This window comes from Somniosus microcephalus, chromosome 19 (genome assembly GCF_052327205.1).
Source record: "Somniosus microcephalus isolate GS21.2 chromosome 19, FLI_Smic_1.0, whole genome shotgun sequence".
Lineage (NCBI taxonomy): Eukaryota > Metazoa > Chordata > Chondrichthyes > Squaliformes > Somniosidae > Somniosus > Somniosus microcephalus.
The window spans coordinates 16371892-16393656 of NC_141005.1; the positions used below are offsets into that span (position 1 = coordinate 16371892).

General features: G+C 44.8%; 1 long non-coding RNA gene across 2 annotated transcripts in view; it reads right to left on the reverse strand.

Annotated features, from left to right (window-relative positions):
* LOC147103575 (uncharacterized) overlaps window positions 1-21765 on the reverse strand; it is a 268407-nt gene that overhangs the window by 81461 nt on the left and 165181 nt on the right. For both annotated transcript variants that reach the window (XR_015081795.1, XR_015081796.1), the window contains exon 2: window positions 9187-9320. This is a non-coding gene — a long non-coding RNA (uncharacterized LOC147103575). The remainder of the gene's footprint in view (window positions 1-9186; window positions 9321-21765) is intronic.

Genomic DNA, 21765 nt, shown 5'->3' on the forward strand with positions numbered 1-21765 from the left:
CTCCGTGGTGCCGGTCTCATTTGCCGGCACTAGCGAGCGGCAATCTCACTGTTGCAGGCACCTCCCCCTTAAGAGAGGGAGGAAGGCCTGCAGTACCGCAGCCTGCCGCTCTGCAGCGGGTGGCACTGCAGCACCTAGCGCGCCGAAATTCAGTTTCAGCGCCCCAAGCGGGGGCGGCCACACCCTTGAATAGCGTCCGGCTTCGACTTGGGGCGCTGAAACTGAATTTACGGCGGGCGCAAGTGGCTCCGCGCGCAGCGGTAACTTCTGGGCGCAAGCGAGCTGGCGGGCCCAAACTGAATTTCTAGGCCAAAGATTGATATGTCAGTTACATATTCAGACAAAGGGAGACAAACTGTTAACAAAACCTATGTGTCTTTTTCTCTCCCTCCTTTAACCACAAATGTTATTCCCTTCCTCCTCCTCTCCTGAATTATCTGACTATGTGCTGGGAGTAGATTTCTACAGGTGGCAGATGCCCTCTGGTGCCTTTCCTGAGTGGTTATTCTGCGTGTGTGAGCTTGATGACGAGCACTAGCAGGGCATTTAGCCAGCACCGCCAAGCCCAATCCTACCCTCACCCAAAGTCCATTCATGCACACTTTCAAGCAGTGATAAAGATAGATTTTTATTTATATAACACCTTTCACAACCTCAGGATGTCCCAAAGCATTTTACAGCCAATGAAGTACTTTTGAAATGTAGTCATTGTTCTAGTGTAGGAAACATGGCAGCCAATTTGCGCACAGCAAGCTCCCACAAACAGCCATGTGTTAACGACCAGATAATCTGCTTTAATGATGTTGGCTGAGAGATAAATATTGGCCAGGACACTGAGGATAACTCCCCTGTTCTTCAGAAACAGGAACCCTGGCCTCCTCAAGTCTTAGGGAATCAAGGGTTTATGGGGATAGTGCGGGAAGGTGGAGTTGAGGTCAGGGATCAGCCATGATCTCAGTGAATGGCGGAGCAGGCTCGAGGGGCCGTATGGCCGACTCCTGCTCCTATTCCTTATGTTCTTAAGTCAGGGACAAGGAGACCAATTGTAGCACTCCAACCAACATCACCCTGGCTGAGATCAGCTGACGTAGCACATTCTGCCGATCGAACCTAGGGATCCTGATCAGTTTGCCTCAACATATTCCTCATTCGAGCTGATTTTTCTTCTTTTAAAAAAAGAAAAATGCACCAATGGCTAGTTAAATGCCTGAGCATTTTATTGATCTGTGCAGCAGGTCACACATTATTAATTTTGCTGTTTAGAGTTCCAACCCTATAATATATTTATAAAAATCACTCTGACCTTCAATGCTAATTCAAAGACCCTCTGGGTTGGACAATTCTGATTAAAAACCCTTTCAGCCTGCAATCCTCAAAACTACCAATCAAATGTATTGTTCCTCTTTTGGTGCCAATCAAATGTATTGTTATGTTTGACACACTCAAGAGCTGGTGGTATGTGGTGTAGCGCATGACTTTTGGAGCTGTCAAGCATGATGGCGGACACTGTTACACGGCATACAACATGTAAACGTGGGTACCGAGGCCGGTTTCATGCATTTGCAGTCCAGGGGCTGTAAACCCTCAGTACAGGAGCTTGCTTTGTGCATTGGCTTGGCCATCACCACGTCCAATTGCTACAAAAAAGACACGTGCCAGGCTGCTGCATCAACAACAACGTGCATTTATACAGCGTCTTTATCATTATAAAACATGCCAGGGCGCTTCACAGGAGCAGGAGCGTGATCAGACAAGTTTTGACACTGAGCCACATAAGGAAATATCAAGACAGGCGAGCAAAAGCTTGGTCAAAGAAAGAAAGACTTGCATCTATGTAGCGCCTTTCACGACCACCGGACATCTCAAAGTGCTTTACAGCCAATTAAGTACTTTTGAAGAGGAGTACTGTTGTAATGAAGGAAACACGGCAGCCAATTTGGGCACAGCAAGCTCCCACAAACAGCAATGTGATAATGACCAAATAATCTGTTTTTTGTTATGTTGGATGAGAGACAAATATTGGCTGGGAACACTGGGGAGAATTCCCCTGCTTAATAGTGCCATGGGATCTTTTACATCTACCCTCTGTTTAACGTCTCATCCGAAAGACGGCACCTCCGACAGCGCAGCACTCCCTCAGCACTGCACTGGAGTGTCAGCCTAGCTTTATATGCTCAAGTCCCTGGAGTGGGACTTGAACCCACAACTTCCTGATTCCAGAGATGCTACCAACTGAGCCACAGCTGACGCAGAGGCAAAGAGATGCAAATTTTGATGTCCTGGGAAAGAACGAGATAGTGTGAAAAATCTTGATTTCACAGAAAATGCATGCAGATGCAAAAAAAATAGGCATGGCATATTTGGAACTTGGGAGGAACAAGTTCAAAGGAGTAATAATCATTGTGGTATTGATGCATTAAGAGTTTTACCCCATCATGAACTTTCTTCAATTTAGTTAATCTCCAGGGGGAAGTGAACAAGCAGAAACGGAACCTCCAAGAAATGAATGATCCTGCAAACTAATCCAGCGAAACCTTCAGGATTTCAACCTGATCCCCTACAATATCCATTATTCAATCTTCCACCAGTTGGATTCCTATCGCCAATAAGACGTGGACCTCACTGTTCCCTACAGTATTCAGCCGCCTACATTTATAATTATCTCTGAACGTCAAGCCTCTTCTTAGCCAGTTATTTGGCAGTTCCTTTCTAGAGTAAACTGGCACAGCGGTTAATTGCTGTTGGGGGGAATTCTATTCCACATATCCACTACTCTGAAGAAAAAATAAATCTTTCAGTTTTACTTGAGGCTTTTTGTACTTCTGTTTCCTCATGTGGTCTTCCCAGTTTGTTAAGTACTCAATTTCTCAATCCCTTCAGCGTTTCAAAGGCCTGGATCATGACCCTTTAAATTTTATTTTCTCCAATTAGAACAAGGTTAATTCTCTCAACCTATCCTCACAACCTGAGTTTTACATCTCAGAATCACTCTTGCTATTCTTCTCTGAACTCTTTCCCATGTACGAACATCCTTTCAAATGATATTAATGATGATCTAGACAAGGGAACCAGATGTAATATCTCCAAGTTTGCGGATGACACAAAGCTGGGCGGGCATGTGTGCTGTGAGGAGGATGCCGAGAAACTCCAGGATGATTTGGACAGGTTGGGTGATTGGGCAGAAACATGGCAGATGCAATATAATGTGGATAAATGCAAGGTTATCCACTTTGGTGTCAAAAACAGGAAGGCAGATTATTATCTGAATGACAATAGATTGGGAGAAGGGGAAGTGCAACGAGACCTGGGTGTCCTTGTGCGCCAGTCGCTGAAGGTAAGCATGCAGGTGCAGCAGGCAGTTAAGAAGGCAAATGGTATGTTGGCCTTCGTAGCGAGAGGGTCTGAGTACAGGAACAAGGATGTCTTGCTGCAGTTGTACAGGGCCTTGGTGAGACCACATCTTGAGTATTGTGTGCAGTTTTGGTCGCCTTATCTGAGGAAGGATGTTCTTGCCATGGAAGGAGTTCAGCGAAGATTCACCAGGCTGATGCCTGGGATGGCAGGAATGACGTATGAGGAGAGATTGGATCAATTGGGCTTATACTCGCTGGAGTTTAGAAGAATGAGAGGGGATTTCATTGAAACTTATAAAATTCTGACAGAACTGGACAAACTAGATGCAGGAAGGATGTTCCCGATGGTCGGGGAGTCCAGAACCAGGGGTCACAGTCTAAGGATAAGGGGTAAGCCATTTAGGACAGAGATGAGGAGGAATTTCTTCACCCAGAGAGTGGTGAACCTGTGGAATTCACTACCACAGAAGGCAGTAGAAGCCAATTCATTAAATATATTCAAGAAGGAGTTGGATATATTTCTTAAGGCTAAAGGGATCAAGGGATATGGGGAGAAAGCAGGGACCGGGTACTGAATTTGGATGATCAGCCATGATCGCATTGAATGGCGGAGCAGGCTCGAGGGGCCGAATGGCCTACTCCTGCTCCTATCTTCTATGTTTCTATGGGTGAACAAAATGCCACATAATATCCCGGATGTAGCCTTACCTCTGTTTTATATAGGGCTAAAATCAGTTTGACTTTGATCAAATGCGCTTAAGATTCATTCTTGTACTTGATTAACCCTGTTGGCAACATCTTCACATTGACTGTTCCTGTTTGGCCCATGGGCTGTATCCATATATATATATATATATATTTATTTTATGATCACTGTACCAAGGTGCATTATCTCATCATTACCTACAGTACAATTCATCAGATCTCCTTAGCCCATCTGCTTAATTTGCTCATTCAATTTGAATGTGATCAATCTCCTCTACTTTAGATACCAGGCCACACAACTTGGCATCATCAGCTAATTTTGTAACATTATATTACGTATATATGTATATTCCATATTAATAGAAGTCCAGCCACGTCATTCATGAAAAGCATAAACAGCAAGGGCCCGAAATAGATCACTGCAGAACTGCACCAGTCAGTATTCCCTCGGTAGAGCTGCGGCCATTTATCAACATCTTCTGCTTCCCGTTGCCAAGCCTATTTGCAATTCTTCTTTAAAGGCCTCAGATGCAGAACTTTATCAAGTACCTGTCAAAAGTGTAGGCAGGACTGTAAACTGGGTTGTCCTTTTTTCATGCCACAACTGACATATATTATGGGTTACTTTTCAGGGAAAATGTTAAATGCTCTTTAGCATCGTCCTTCATCCTCTAATTCTCCGCCGCCCCACCCCCGCACTCCTATCTTGAGGGTGTTGACTACTGCGAGGTTCAATTCCACAGGCACCTCCCTCCGCTGTGACTGAACTGGAAAGCCCACTCTCAAGTTCCCGAGTCCAATCTAGATAACCCTCCAAAATAATTGGTGTTGGAAAGGAGAGGCTGCCACTAAACCTAATCTTGGACGAGCTCAGAGTACTGAACGTTTTTTTGGAACAGGAAAAGATCTTTAGGTCCAACAAACCTGTCCATTTAAAAAAATTTATTCGCAGGATGTGGGCATTGCTGGCAAGGCCAGCATTTATTGCCCATCCCTAATTGCCCTCAAGAAAGTGGTGGTGAGCCACCTTCCTGGCTTGCTGGGCCATTTTCAGAGGGCAGTTAAGAGTCAACCACATTGCTGTGGGTCTGGAGTCACATATAGGCCAGACCAGGTAAAGGTGGCAGATTTCCTTCCCTAAAGGACATCAGTGAACCAGATGGGTTTTTACGACAATCCAGTAGTTTCATGGTCACCATTATTGATACTAGCTTTTTATTCCAGTTTTATTCAATTAACTGAGCGTTTGACCCCAGTGGCCCACCTTCAAAGCATATCTCGAGTCCTTTCCAGAAATGTGTCTAATTGCCTTGAAGTCACTTGTATTATCTGGGATGAGAGGGCTGTCCTATGAGGAGAGTTTGAGTAGATTTGGCCTATACTCTCTGGAGTTTAGGTGAATGAGAGGTGATCTCATTGAAACATGCAAGATTCTGAGGGGGCTTGACAGGGTAGATGCTGAGAGATTAGAACTGGGGTCACAGTCTCAGGATAAGGGGTCGGCCATTTAAGACTGAGATGAGGAGGAATTTCTTCACTCAGAGGGTTGTGAATATTTGGAATTCTCTACCCCGGAGGGCTGTGATGCTCAGTCGTTGAGTATATTCAAGGCTGAGATAGAACTTTGGACTCTAAGGGAATCAAGGGATATGGGGATAGTGCAGGAAAGTGGAGTTGAGGTAGAAGATCAGCCATGAATGGCGGAGCAGGCTTGAGAGGCCGTATGGCCTACTACTGCTCCTAATTCTTACGTTCTTATGTTCTTATTCATGGCCTTCTCAGGTAACTTATTCTATCTGGTGAGGGGAATAGGTCCCCTTGACTTCCCTACTTACTTCTAACTTCTTAATTTTTAAACCTGTATCTCAACCTTTGAACCACAGCGAGCAATTTGTGTGTAGCCTTTCTAATCTTGAAACCTTCAGTTAGGTCACCTCCAGTTTCCCCAAGGGAGACAACCTCAACTTTCTTACCCTTTGCCTCCTAACTTAAGTTCCTCAGGGGAAAAAAAAAATGAGGACCACATGAAAACGGAATTTTTTTTTTCTAAACCAACACGCGCTGAAAAGAAACAAACTTTCGCCATCGGGATCCTTTGAAACTAGGGAAAACCTGACCTTTGGTTTTCCATCTTGTAAACCAAAACAAATAATTTTGTCAACGTCAAAATTTCAACAACAAAAATAACCTTTAAATAAAGTGCTTGTGTTCTTTTTTTAGATAAAAGGGGCTAAAAATTGACAGCCTTTTCTTCCGCCTCTTTCCCTCGAGAACAAAAGAAATCAGAAACAGGGTCAGACTTTTACCACGCAGGTCACCAGTTGCCTCTTTTAAGCTGTATTTTAAATCGGAGCTCACCCCCCCCCCCCCGAGGACTGGCTGAATGTTCTCATATCAGTATTGCATTAGACCTCTCCTGCAGCAAAAAATAATAAAGTGCATTAGGCTGACAGAAGAGATAAATATACTAGCTCAGTGAAAGGCTATCACTTTCTCATTGCTGTACACAAGCCCTGAAGCCACGATTTCAACACATACATCAAAGAAGTCTATTTGTGGACTTGGCACAAATAAATGGCCTTTAGGTCCTCAGGTTTGTTATTGGCCGCTCTCCCGAAGTAAAAAAAATATATATATAACTCCTATGAATCAAGTGATGAGTGACTGGGAAATATCTTTCTATCTTTTGTTTTTGTCATGGGGTGGGGGGGTGGGGAGGAGGGGGTTTTCTATTTCTTCAGGGGACAAGGTAGTAAAAAGTTGGATAGCCAGGTGGTGAAGGATAGAATAATATGATAGCAAAATACTGCAGATGCTGGAATGCAGAACACCTCCGTTCAGTCTGTAAGGATGACCCCGAGCTTCCAGTCGCCTGTCATTTTAATTCACCGCTCCATTCCCACTCAGACCTCACTGTACTCGGGCTCTTGCATTGTTCCACAGAAGCTCAGCGTAAGCTCAAGGAACAGCACCTCATCTTCCGACTAGGCACTTTACAGCCTTCTGGACTCAATATCGAGTTCAACAATTTCAGATCATAACCTCGGCCCCCATTACATTTTTACTCATATTTTTTATCCACACCTTTGTTTTGGCCCTTCCCCCCCCCTTTTTTTTCTCTCCCACATGGCAGCTGTCTCCCATTCTGCCAGCGCATTTCACACCTAATCTAGAGCCGTCTTTTGTCTCCACTAGTCCTATCACCATCTCGTCTCGTTTTGAATACCTCTTAATGTCTCTTCACTTCTCTTTTGTTCTCTCCCAGCCTGGCCTCTTAATCTATTTCATTTCCTGTGCTTTTTCAGTCTTGACAAAGGGTTTGACCCGAAACGTTGACTCTATTTTCTCTCCACGGATGTTGCCTGGCCTGCTGAGTTTTTCCAGCATTTTCTGTTGTTATTTTGGTGAAGGATAGAATACTGGAGCCGAGTCTTCAGTTGCTCACAAGCCTTCATTTACAGAGACACACATTACATACCCAGCGTGCACCCCCGAGATAAGCTTCCCCCACTTCCCGATCCTGCTCCCATATCACAGAATCACAGAAACCCCTCAGTGCAGATAGAGGCCATTTCGGCCCATCGAGCCTGCACCGACACATATCCCACCCGATCCCCGTAACCCCTACACCAACACATATCCCACCCTATCCCCGTAACCCCACGTATTTAATCCCCCTAACACTAAGGGTCAATTTATCATAGCCAATCAACCTAACCCGCACATCTTTGGACCTGCACATATATGAAGACAAGAGAGACCCCAATTAATACCCACCAACCAACATGGTTTTTGCATTGAAAAGCCGGCAAGCCGGCTACACGGGATCCCAGGAGCGCTGCACGGCCACGTAGCTTACAGGGAACATCTATTAATACCTGATTGATATACAGCACCTGAACACAATTAACAAGGGGGGTCTTCTGTTTCTACGGCAACTGCCTGACCTGCATGTTGTTGAGGCGTTTACCGCCCTGATTTCTAAAGAGCTGAATTTCCTCGCTTGTGTAACAGGAAGATAAATATAACCAAGTGTCAAACAGGAAATGTCAAAAGTTAAATTTGTTTAAGCCTATGCGGTTTCCCTCTCAACACCCAGTTTTATACCTCCACAACTTAGAAATACATTGATCTTATTTTTTTTTTTTTTAAAGTGGCTCAGTTGGCGGATACACATCCGAGTGAGGAAGTCAGCAACACAGGCTAGGAATATCCAAGGTGAGGTTGAGATGGCTGCTCTTAGTTGGCACAAGGGGCAGAGGATTGGTGCTTGGCATCAGTACCCCTAGGCTTGAGATGGCAAAAAAAAATCAGCCATGGATCCCTGTTCCGATCTCTAAATACCGTGGCTCCTGCTGTAAATAGTGCACGTGTATTGGGTGAGAACAGGATGCCTCCATGATTCAATACCTTGATGACGTTCAATTCTGGCCTCTTGAGCATCCCCGCTTTTAATCGCTCCACCATTGGCGGCCGTGCCTTCAAGCTGCCTCAGCCCTAAGCTCTGGAATTCTCTGCCTAAACCTCTCTGCCTCTCTATCCTCTTTTAAGATGCTCCTTAAAACCTACATCTCATCAGCCCTAATATCTCATGTGGCTCGGTGTCAACTTTTGTTTGATAATTGCTCCTGTGAAGCGCCTTGGGACGTTTTACTATGTTAAAGGTGCTGTATAAATGCAAGTTGTTGTTGTCATCTAGGCTATAATAATAAGGATTGGGCTTGAGGCAGAAGGAAGAATAAAAAGCTTCCTCTATTGAGGTATCTTCCTCTCCCAATCCTTCTTGCTTTTCACCACGCCATGCACTATTCACAATTGATAGGACGGTACTCATCTTCCTCAAAATCTAGCCGCTAGGGAATTTATAAGGGCAGCCCAGGGGGTAACTGTTATCCCCAAATTTTCCATCCTATCCCTTAAGGAACAACCTAGTCTCCCAAAGTAGCATGGCTAAGATCTGTAAGCCAAGTAGGTCTGCAACCATGAGTTGAAGCCCAGCTGCTCTGTGCCCCAGTGCTTTAAACCAAATGGGGGGGCAAGTTGTGTATGCAAGTCGCTTGTCCACAAGAGCACCAGCCAAGAACCTCCCAGCATCACAGCACTAAATGTCATCCTCAGGGTTACTCACAGTCGCAGCTGACACTGGCCTAGTCTCTTTTCAATTGCTGGCCACATTCATCCACACTCCAGAAAATGCCTCGGGGCCTCGGGCTAACGTCAGCTCTGCTGGCTTCCTTTCACCCCAGCGTTCCTGGCTCCTCCCTTTAAATAAAAAGACAATTTCAACTCAATTTTTTGCAAAGTTGCCAAAGGAGGAGAAAAATTGAGAATAAATAGGGAAAGTTCGGTTGCTGTAACTGCCCTGTGAGAATTAAGTTTGTATACACGCCCATTACCCAGAGAATTGGCAAAAGCCGACTGACGGCTTCAAGGGAGCGGACACCGTCCCCAAAGAGGTGACAAACCAAAACAGCCCTAAATGTAGGCCCTGTGACAGGTGAGGGGGGGAGGGGCAGGTACATTTTGACTCTGTGCGATAGTGTAAAGCGGGTGATAGCAAATCGGCAGCCCATTTTGCATCTCTCCTGATTTTCCATTGAGGTTCCATGGAAGTTTAAAAAAAAATGTTTTTATTCATTTATGGGATGTGGGCGTCGCTGGCAAGGCCGGCATTTATTGCCCATCCCTAATTGCCCTCGAGAAGGTGGTGGTGAGCCGCCTTCTTGAACCGCTGCAGTCCGTGTGGTGAAGGTGCTCCCACAGGGCTGTTAGGGAGGGAGTTCCAGGATTTTGACCCAGCGACAATGAAGGAACAGCCGATATACTTCTAAGTCAGGATGGTGTGTGACTTGGAGTTTCCATGGATGTTGAATGCTTGAATATATATAGTGCAGGCCCTCTCCCTGGTTACTGCATGGTGGCAAAGTAAACTTCATCACGAGCATATAAACAATCTAAGTGACACGAATCTTGTCATTCATGTGGAAATGACTTATGAAATAATACTGGGCAACCTGCTGGTGGCGCTGTCCAGGGAGAGTATAAATACTCGGGCACGGGGCCCAGCTTGCTCAGGACATTCTTTAACAGGAACTAGTGAAGGACACAACTAGATCTCCATGTTGAAACAGTTGATTAAAGCTTTGTTTAATACTCAGACCAAGTGCCTAGTAGTTTTCTTACGTCAGTAAGGACCACTTTCAAAAGAGGAGAGCATAGCTGGGCACGACAGTTCACCCACAAACAAACAATTACACTGAGATGCCCATATTTAGCATTTTACTATAGCGCACTACTACGGAGTGTGGTGCCCGACAGTTGAATTCTACAAATTAAGTAAATCTCATCACCATTTCAACCTCACTCCCTATTTTATTTCCTGGTAATCCTGCAAGTGCAGTGACAACAATGCTCAAATAAACCCAGGTGGTGTATTCCTCCTTATCTCAAAAAAGCAACTGCAACTCAGCTTACTTGGTCTCGATAACTTCTTCAACGACAAACACTCACTAAACACACTTGCAACTCTCAGAAACCATCAGCTCATCTGAAAACACTTTTGGCTCAGTTTAATGTACAGCTAGCAGAGGGAGAACGTAGCGTAGCATCTGGTTAAGATTATGCTTACAGAGCTCTGGCACCAACTTAAGATGGATTGGTAGCACTCTCATCTTGAGAGTCAGAAAGTTGCGAGTTCAAGCTCCACTCTGGCTTGTGTATTTAATCTAGGCAGACACTGCCTTGCAGTACTGAAGGAGTACTGCATTGCCGGAGGTGCCATCTTCTGGACGAGATGCGAAACTGAGGCCCTCTTCCTCTTCTGGCGATTAGGTGGATGTGAAAGAGCCCACAGTGCCCGTTGAGGAAAAGTAAGGGGTTCTGGTGTATTGGTCAACATTCCTTCCTTAGCCAACCACAGGTCACGGCCAATCATCTGAATTGCTGTTTGTGGGATCTTGCCATGCACAAAATGGTCACACCATTGGGCTACGTAAGAGTTGCTATTTTTAAAGTAATTCACTGTATGTGAAGCACCTCGAGACATTTCTGAGGGCTGTGAGAAGGCAAGGTATAAATATAAGTCTATCTTATTCCAGTGAACCTCTTAATTAGATCTCGAGTAATCACTGGTTCCTTGACGTTACATTTAAAATATATACAAGAAGTGGGTATTGCTTTAATTCACTGCAAAGTTAACTTGCTACTAATTAGGGTCCTACACTATAAATTTACCACACCTTCATGTCCTGTCTAGGAAAATTAATGATCTGATTAACTGTGCCTTCCTTGGCATAAAGAAAATTAAAATGTGGTACTTGCAACAACAATACATTTTGTTCATAAGTGCTGATGTGACTTGTGTTAGCACCTAGTTCAGAAATTTTCCCAAGCTAAAGTGCTCACGAGAAGCTCAGGTATCGCAGTAACTAATTTAGTGGAATGCAAATGACCGCAACAGCACCGCCACCATCAACTGAAACATCAAATGACACCTGGTGTCATTTCCACAGGTCTCCATAACACAGAACAATCATCTTACTTAGAAATTACAGCACAGAAACAGGCCATTCAGCCCAACTGGTCCATGCCGATGTTGACGTCCCACTCGAGCCTCCTCCCATCCTACTTCATTTAACCCTATCAACATAATCTTCATCAAATCATAGACTGATACAGCACAGAGGAGGCCATTCAGCCCATCATGGTAGAACTATCCAATTAGTCCCACTCCCCTGCTCTTTCCCCATAGCCCTGTAAATTTTTTGGTCACATCTCCTGGCAACATCAGGTTTCTGATTGGTCCCCTTGGAGGACAAGACACACCCAGCAGTTTGTCAGGAATGTGTAATTAGATCCTGCCTGCCTAAGTAATCAATTACTTTGCAATATGCAATTCGAGCCATTCATTCTGATTGCCAGGCTCCAGACAGAACAGAGCTCACATAGAACAGACAGGGCACACCCTCGCGGGTTAGGTCCTTCTCCCCCACTAAATAAGTTCCTGCTCCCCCCACCCAACAACCTTCCCCCCACCCCCGAGTTTCTGACCTTTTCCCTCCCCAACAAGTTCCTGTCCTGCCCTATCGAATCTGCTTCCACCGCCCTTTCAGGCAGTGCATTCCAGATCACAACAACTCGCTGTGTAAAAAAATGTTTCCTCCTGTCGCCTCTGGTTCTTTTGCCAATCACCTTAAATCTGTGTCCTTTGGTCATCAACCCTTCTGCCACTGGAAATAGTTTCTCCTTATTTACTCTCTCAAAACCATTCATTGTTTTGAACACCTCTATCAAACCTCCTCTTAATCTCTGCTCTAAGGAGAACCATCCCAGCTTCTCCAATCTCTCCATATAACAGTTCCTCATCCCTGATACCATTTTAGTAAATCTCCTCTGCACCCTCTTCAAGGCCTCGACATCCTTCCTAAAGTGCGGTGCCCAGAATTGAACACAATACTCCAGCTGAGGCCTAACCAGTGTTTTATAAAGGTTTAGCAGAACTTCCTTGCTTTTGTACTCTATTCCTTTATTAATAAAGCCAAGGATCCTGTATGTTTTTTTTTAACAGCCTTCTCATCTTGTCCTGCCACTTTCAAAGATTTGTGTATATACACCCCCAGGTCTCTCTGTTCCTGCACTCCCTTAAAAATTGTACCATTTACTTCATATTGCCTCTCCTCATTCTTCCTACCAAAATGTCTGCATTAAATTTCATCTGCCATTTGTTTACCCATTTCACCAGTCTGTATGTGTCCTCCTGAAGTCTGTTACTATCCGTCTCATTGTTTACTACATTTCAGAGTTTCTTATAATCTGCAAACTTTGAAATTATGCCCTGTATACCCCAGTCCAGGTCATTAATATATATCAAAAAGAGCAGTGGTCCTATTATAGACCCCTGGGGGCCACCACTGTATACTTCCCTCCAGTCTAAAAAACAACCGTTCACCACTACTCTCTGCTTTCTGTCCCTTAGCCAATTCTATATCCATGCTGCCACTGTCCCTTTAATCCCATGGACTTTAATTTGCTAACAAGTCTATTATGTGATACTTTGTCAAACGCCTTTTGAAAGTCCATATACACAACATCAACCACACTACATGACATGAATCTTGTCATTCATGTGGAAATGACTTAGGAAATAATACTGGGCGGCCTGCTGGTGGCGCTGTCCAGGGAGAGTATAAATACTCGGGCATGGGCCCAGCTTGCTCAGGACATTCTTTAACAGGAACTAGTGAAGGACACAACTAGATCTCCATGTTGAAAAACAGTTGATTAAAGCCTTGTTTAATACTCAGACCAAGTGCCTAGTAGTTTTCTTACACCACTACCCTTATCAACCCTCTCCGTTACTTCATCAAAGAACTCGATCAAGATAGTCATACACGATTTGCCTTGAACAAATCCATGCTGACTTTCTTCTATTAGCCCATACTTTTCTAAATGCCAAATAATTAGTCTGATTATTTATATATTTACTGTTGCCCCTTGGTTTAAATTACTTAGTACTTAGTACTCCCCCCACCCCCCGCACCAAATTCCCACTCTCACCAAATTCCCGTTGCCACTCTGTTTAGCAAGCCACTTCATTTAGTAGATTCTCCCAGCTCTGTGTGTAGCAGATATCCCTCTAATATATACCTTTTGGAAACATCCTAGTTACAACAAGTCAGTCAACAGCCAGCCTCACCTAGTCAGGTACCCACTTACATCTGATTAACTGGTAACTGCCACTGACTCGCAGTTTTAAAGTGAAGTTTTAAAGTTTTGAAGTAAGAAAAGTATGTTCAATTTCAGCTTGATAAAAAACACACAATCTGTACTATTTACCATTCTCACCAAATTCCCATTGCCACTCCGTTTCGTACATTCTCCCAGCTCTGTGCACACATTATTCCTTCTATTCCTTTCTCCCTCATGTACTTATCCAGTTTCCCCTTAAATGCGTCTATGCTAATCGCCTCAACCACTCCACGTGGTAACCACTCTCTGGGAATAGAAATTTCTCCTGAATTCCACATTGATTTATTAATGACTATCTTATATTTATGGCCCCTAGTTTTGTATTCCCCCACAATTCAGAAACATTTTCCCTACATCTACCCTATCAAACCCTTTCATGACTTTAAAGGCCTCTATTGGATCACCCCTTCAGCCTTCTTTCAAGAGAAAAGAGCCCCAGCCTGTTATAACCTCTGAGTTCTGACATCATCCTTGTAAATCTTTTTAGCATTTTCTCCAGTGCCTCTATCTGCTTTTTGTACTTCTTCCTGTCAACACATCCTGTCGCCCAGTTTGCCACTATGCCAATTAACAGTGATGCGCACTGTAGGATCTGTTCCTCCCCCGCAACAGTAAAAATTGGACTATGAAATATAAAAACCCAGCACTGCACAGCCTGCAAAAAGAGATGGGCAATAAAGGGTTAATTTAAACTTTGCAGCCGAGGAACTATCAAGAGACTGGATCACAATCTAAAATACAAGTGCTTCTGAACAAGAACATTTGCATATTCATTTACCTTAAGGGGTTACACTGTTAAAGAAGACCATGGCCCCAGTATAACTAGTTTCAGTGCAGGCTTAGACAATGGGCCGGGCCTTGAACCATTTGAATACGAATGCTAACAGAAACCAACAACTAGCATATGCAATCGCCTTGGGAAGGTTGCATTGTCAGAAAGGTATCTCTAATCGATGGACAATACGAGGGGCAATTAGCCATCAAGAGTTCTCTGCTAGAGACATTCACACATTTTGAAACAGCCATCGTATGCTCAGGAGGGGGCCAGGAAATGTGTTTCAAGATTGCAAGTTGGTTTTGGTTTAAAGGAAGAGTCACTACGAAGAAAGTGGTGTGGGAAGCCAATGGTAGAACAGCGAGCAGAACGATTCGTCCTACAATCAACTCCAGGAGACAGCCGATCGGGAGTGGGGATTGTATGTTTCAGTCAAATCATAGAGGGGGCTTTTATGATTGAGTCTGAGTAAGTTTGTGAGTTTCAGTCAGATCACAATAAGGGCTTTTGTGATTGAGTCTGAGTAACTTTATATGTAACAGTCAAATGGCGGACGGGTTTAACTGTGTCATATTGTGTCGATGCCAATGACCCTTGCGTAGGGGTTTGTATTTTGGGGTTGTTAGCCTGATATAAATCGTAGGGATTTATACTGGGGAAGTAATTGTGTGTGTGTGTGTTCAATAAACGAACAAATCAAAGGTTGAGCCAAAACCCTGTGCCGTGTGTATTTTGTTCTTATAAACCCTGACATCCAAGAACAGTGTGTAACGGGGGACCGGTATCGGAGAAAACCCCGTACAGCAGAGAAGAGCAACAAGAATGATTCCAAATATAAAAGGGGGATAAAAGATGAGGAAAGGTTAAATAAAAAAAAGCCTTTTTTCTACAGCCCGGAGAGAAGGCTATTAAGAGGGGACCGTGCTAAAGTACATCAAGTATTAAACTAAAAAGTATTAAAGTAAGGTAAATCCCATTACTGTAAAATTAGGCAAGACAGTAAAAACAGAGATCATTACTATAAACTAGTTTTAGATCAGGAGGATCTTTCTCATGCAAAGGGTAATATATGTCTGGAATAATCTGCCACACAGGGTATTAGACACAGAGCTTTTAAAAAAAAAGTTAAGACTTGCATTTCTATAGCGCCTTTCACAACCTCAGATGTTCCAAAGGACTTTACAACCAAGTATGTATTTTTTGAAGTGTAGTCACTGTTGTAATTTAAACAACACGGCAGCTAATTTGCACCCAGCAGGGTTCCAAGTTTCTAGCGTGGGCCTCGAACCCACAAGCTTCCAACTCAAATACATTGCGTAAGGTTGATGTAGATTACAGATGTTGCGCTAAGACGTAGGTTTCCTTGAAAAACCCCGACATTGGTTGTTGTTGACCAATCGGTTGCACAACACAGTTTGGTGACTGTTGAGTCTGAGTGTCCCAGATATGCTTATTCTAAATCACTGGACACAGACAACAAGAATAACTTAAACAGGTCTTTACTAACCGAAGGTCAGGGCTGAACTGCTTAGCAAATTACTACACAGAGTTTATATACCGGTGTGGTCACCACCGGTGCTACAATATACAGTAGCCAAGAGAAAGTAGTCCATCTCTTAAGGTGGTACAGGTTACATACACCACAATTCCTCCCTTTTTAGCTTAACAGTGTACATCCCAATTTAAACATAACATGGATAACATATATACAACTTCATGCAAAACTGTTCAAAGATTCAGTCTCTGAGGAGGCCTCCTGATCCGAGTTGGATAACGCCTTTCAGGGGTCTCTGATTCTCGTTGCTGGGGTGACTCATCTAGTTGATCTCTTATGGATTGGACATCATCAGGTACATTGGCGTCTGAGGTAGATGCTTCAGGTTCACTAACTTCTTCCACTCTCTGTCGTAGTCATGGGTTCGACCCTTGTTCTCGATTCTACAAGTTGGTCAGCATGACGTCGTATTACGTTTTCACCAATATCCACCATGTACATCAGGGGTCCTTGTCTGGCACGAATTGTTCCAGATTGCCATTTCTCATTCTTATAGTCCCGGGCTAACACTGGTTGTCCTATTTCGAAACTCTGAGTGGTCTTGTTATTTATATGCTGGAACTGTTTGTTTTCGACTTCCCTCCGCACATTTGGTTTTAACAAGTCCAACCTGGACCGCAACCTCCTGTTATAGAACATCATGGCAGGGCTTTGATTTGTCACTGCATGAGTGGCGTTTCGATATGCCATTAGGAAATTGTCCACCTTGTGTTGTAGTGGAATCTGTTCTTCGCTCATGGCCTTTATCGCCTTTTTGAACGTTTGTACAAATCTCTCGGCCAACCCATTTGTAGCCGGATGATATGGGGCAGAGGTATAATCTTTCACCCCATTCTTCTTCATGAATTTCTGGAATTCTTCTGACACGAACTGCGGTCCGTTGTCTGAACATATTTGTTCTGGCAATCCATTTCTTGCGAATATCGTTCTTAGAACTGCGATCGTCTTTTCCGAGGTAGTGGTCGCCATCTTAATCACTTCTGGCCATTTAGAATGTGCGTCTACCGCAATTAAAAACATGGAGTCCATGAATGGGCCTGCGAAGTCAATATGTACACGTTGCCATGGGGTTGAAGGCCATTCCCATGGATGCAGCGGTGCAATTGGAGGTGCATTTTGAACTTTTTGGCACCCTGAGCAGCTTTTAGTCAGATCCTCTATTTGTTGGTCGATACCTGGCCACCACACATAAGCCCTAGCAAGGCTTTTCATCTTGACTCCCCCCAGATGACCTTCATGCAGTTCCTTTAGAACTCTCTCCCTTAATTTAGGAGGAATAATCACCCTTGTTCCATACATCAATGTTCCTTGACAGACGGACAGCTGTTCTCGTCTGGCTGAGAATGCCGGTAACAGTGGTTCACCATGAGCTGGCCATCCCTTCACTGTCAATTCGTAGACCCAAGACAGTGTCGGGTCGTTCCTGGTTTCTCTCTCAATACTTGCATTGGTGACTGGTAAACATTCGATGATGGTCGAGTGAAATAACTCAACAGGGTCAACTGTCGGTGCCTCTTCCGCTGTAGGTAGTGGCAGGCGCGACAGCCCATCAGCATTACCATGTTGCTTTGTACCTTTGAATTCGATCTGATATTGATGTGCCCCTAGGAAAAGGGACCATCTCTGGAGCCTCTGCGCTGTCATCACCGAAACACCCTTCTTAGGGTTAAAAATGGAAACCAACGGCTGGTGGTCTGTCAGCAGCGTAAACTTTTGCCCTTGCAGGTAATGATTAAATTTTTTTACTCCCCACACAAGGCTGAGAGCCTCCCTATCTATCTGAGCATAGTTGCGCTCAGCGGAGGTCAATGATCTGGATGCGAACGCGACTGGTCTTTCCAAGCCATTTGGCAACTTATGTGAGAGCACTGCCCCAATACCATATGGAGAAGCATCACAAGCTAAACGAATAGGCAGCGTTGGGTTAAAGTGAGCCAACACTTCCTTAGAGGTGATCAATGCCTTGCTTTTGTGAAAGGCCCGCTTACAGTCCTCGCTCCACTTCCATGGCACTCCCTTCTGCAAAAGAGCATTCAGCGGGTGTAGCACCGTGGATAAATTTGGCAGAAACTTATGGTAATAGTTAATCAACCCTAGGAACGACCTCAACTGGAATACATTTTCCGGAGCGGGAGCCTTCACAACAGCTTTGATCTTGTCAGGTGACTTGTGAAGCCCCTCCTGGTCAATGACGTGACCACAGTACGAGATTTGCTTCTGAAAGAACTCACATTTCTGGCGATTAACTCAAAGTCCATATTCTTTCAATCTGGTGAGCACTTGTTCCAAATTTGTAAGGTGTTCCTCATCATCATCTCCTGTAATCAGAATGTCGTCCAGGTAGCATTGTGTGCCTGGAATTCCCTGTAATACCTGCTCCATGGCCCTTTGCCAAATCGCTGGAGCCGATGCCACTCCAAAAACCAGTCTATTTTACCGATATAAGCCCTTATGCGTGTTGATCGTGAGATACTGGCGTGACGCTTCATCAACTTTCATCTGTAAGTACGCCTGCGCCAGGTCTATCTTGGTGAAGTGTTTCCCGCCAGACAACGAAGCGAAGATATCCTCACTCCGTGGAAGCGGATATTGCACCGTGTGATTGCACAGTGATCTTGAAATCGCCACAGATGCGAACCTTCCCCGGTTCCCCCGGCTTGTTACTCGATGAACGCTTCATGACGGGAACAATGGGCGTAGCCCATTCACTCCAGTCCACCTTTGACAGTACTCCGGAACGTTCTAGTCCCTCCAGCTCAGCTTCCACAGCAGGTCATATCGCATAAGGTACCGGTCTAGCTTTGAAAAATTTTGGGTTTGCATGTTCTTCAACCTTGATGTTTGCCGTAATTCCTTTCAGTGTTCCCAGTCCCTGCTGGAACACCTCTTTAGCATCGTCCAATATTCTGGACAGTCGTTTAGGTTTGACATCGTCCTTTTTACCGGAATCGACAGTTAGTGCTTTTAAGGAATGCCAGTCCATATTTATTCTCCTGATCCATTCCCGTCCCAGTAGTGGTGGACCTCCCTCAGGTAACACATATAAGTCCATTCCTCGGCTTTCTTTACCCTTGTGGACCACCTTTACCTTTATCTTTTCGATGGGGTATACTCTTTGCCCCGTGTATGTTTTCAATACAATCTCCGTATCCCTTAGGGGAATGTGTGGAAATAACCTTTTGTAATCTTGCTTATTCATGACCGTCAATGCCGATCCAGTGTCCAATTCCATCTTCACTTGGACTCCTGCTATCTGAAGTGTGACCCAGATAGTTTGGTGGTCTGCTGTGTTACCCACATTATGTATTCTTAGACAACCCAGTTCCTTACTGCTGGAGTCTGAATCCGTCTTCTGTTCATCCGAACTGTTCTCTGTCACCTTGTGTACCTTTTTGCACTTTTCCTGCGGTGACTTTTTGTTGCTGGTCTTCTTTCCTGACCGGCATACTTTAGCTATGTGATCTAGCCTGCCACATTTTCTGCATTCCTGATTTTTGAACCAGCACTGGTTCTGATCGTGCGTTGTCCTTCCGCAACGATAACACTTTACTGCACCCAATGCCATTCGATTGGTGCTGAGTTCCGATGACCTTAGCTGCATTTCCGCGGTGCCTCTTGCTGCGGCCTCGTGCGATGCTGCAATGGTGACAGCTTTATCAAGCGTAAGGTCCTTTTCCTCTAGCAGTCGCTTTTGAGTTCCTTCTTTTAGTAATCCACACACGAATTTATCTCTCAGAGCGTCTGCTAGTCCTGTACCAAACTGACAGTACTTTGATAGCTTGCGCAGTTCAATTAAGAATTCAGCGTTGCTTTCCTCTTTCAGCTGCGTTCTTCTGTAAAATTTAAATCGTTCCGCTATCAGCAGCGGCGTGGGGTTTAAATGTTCTTGCAGGATAGTAACAATATTCGCGAAAGTCTGATCCGCCGGTTTATCTGGTGTTACAAGGTGCCTCAATAACCCGTACGTCTTCGCACCCATTGAGTTTAATAAGGTTATTGCTTTCTTATCATCTGGTACCTCATTTGCTGTACAATAAACTCCAATGCGTTCTACATACGTGGCCCAATCTTCAACATCGCTATCAAAAGCAGTGATGTTACCGTGTTTAGGCATCCTTGAGAGTTTCTTTAAATATTTTATTTTCCCAAAATGGCGGCTTCCCGCGCTTGTCTTCTTCCCCCGCCTACTAAAATGGCGGCTTCCCGTGCTTGGCGGCTTTTTCCCGCGCTTGTCTTCTTCCCCCGCCGACTACAATGGAGACTTCCCGCGCTGGTCTTCTTCCCCCGCTGGCTACAATGGCGATTACCGCGCTGTTGCCGTTCTCGCCTCCCAGTGGTTCTTAATTTCCCCGACGCTGCTTTTGTTCCCCCACGGTTCTCGTGGGCATTAACGCTTCCCTTGTCGCTGCGCCTCTCGGCCCCGATTGCAGCCCGGCCCTTTACACCGGCTGCGGTCGAGTTCTCCGCCCTTTTTCCTCCGGTTTCCCTCCCCTTCTCCACTGACAACGCAGCCGACTTTCTGCCCGTGTCGCTAGATCGGCTTACCCACCACCGTGGTAGAAGGATGATCACTGCCTGTCGCTGATGGAGGACTTCGTGGTCAGTAATTTCAACCCGGGTTCTCGATGCCTCCCGTGCGATGCGGTGCTCAGCAGGCTGATGAGGGCGGATGCCTCTTCTCGACGCCCGTTCTGAGGACGAAGCTGCCTTGGATGCAAAACTGCTGCAGGGTAAGATCGGACTCGTCGCCACTGTTGAGTCTGAGTGTCCCAGATATGCTTATTCTAAATCACTGGACACAGACAACAAGAATAACTTAAACAGGTCTTTACTAATCGAAGGTCAGGGCTGAACTGCTTAGCAAATTACTACACAGAGTTTATATACCGGTGTGGTCACCACCGGTACTACAATATACAGTAGCCAAGAGAAAGTAGTCCATCTCTTAAGGTAGTCTCTTAAGGTGGTACAGGTTACATACACCACAGTGACAAGTCCAGGAAGCACTCTTATGAAATGATGTTCTCTATGATAAAAAAAGGAAAAGATTACAAACTGACTGGTTTATGCACCATTGGTTGTCTGCTTTTCATTCCGTCTGTACCCATCAGTTGTTGATGTCTCGTTGAAGTAAAAAGAAGCAAAGGGCTTCAATGTCACGGAAAAAGCCAATGGGATTTTTTTCTATTGTTGAGGAAATAGAACGGCAAACACAGTCAGCAGACATTAGTGTTGTTGATTAACAACCAAACAATACCAATCAGTTGAAGAAAGTTCTGAATGGAATAGCAGTTAGATTGGTGAGGGGCTTCTGATCAATGAGACTATTGCCAGTTTCCGTACTGTTGGCAAGTGATGGATCAATGCTGGTGAGATGGGAGTAGAGTGGACCAATATGTGTCATGCAACCAAAGCCAGCTCTGTTCACATGAAAATGTAATTGTACAATCAGTGTACTGCCATTTGGCTTTGGATATTCCATATATATCTCAGTGCAGTACTGAGGGAGAGCCGCACTGTTGGAGGTGCCGTCTTTCGGATGAGACGTTAAATCGAAGGCCCCGTCTGCTCCCTCAGGTGGACGTAAAAGATGCCACGGCACTATCTCGAAGGAGAGCAGGGGAGTTCTC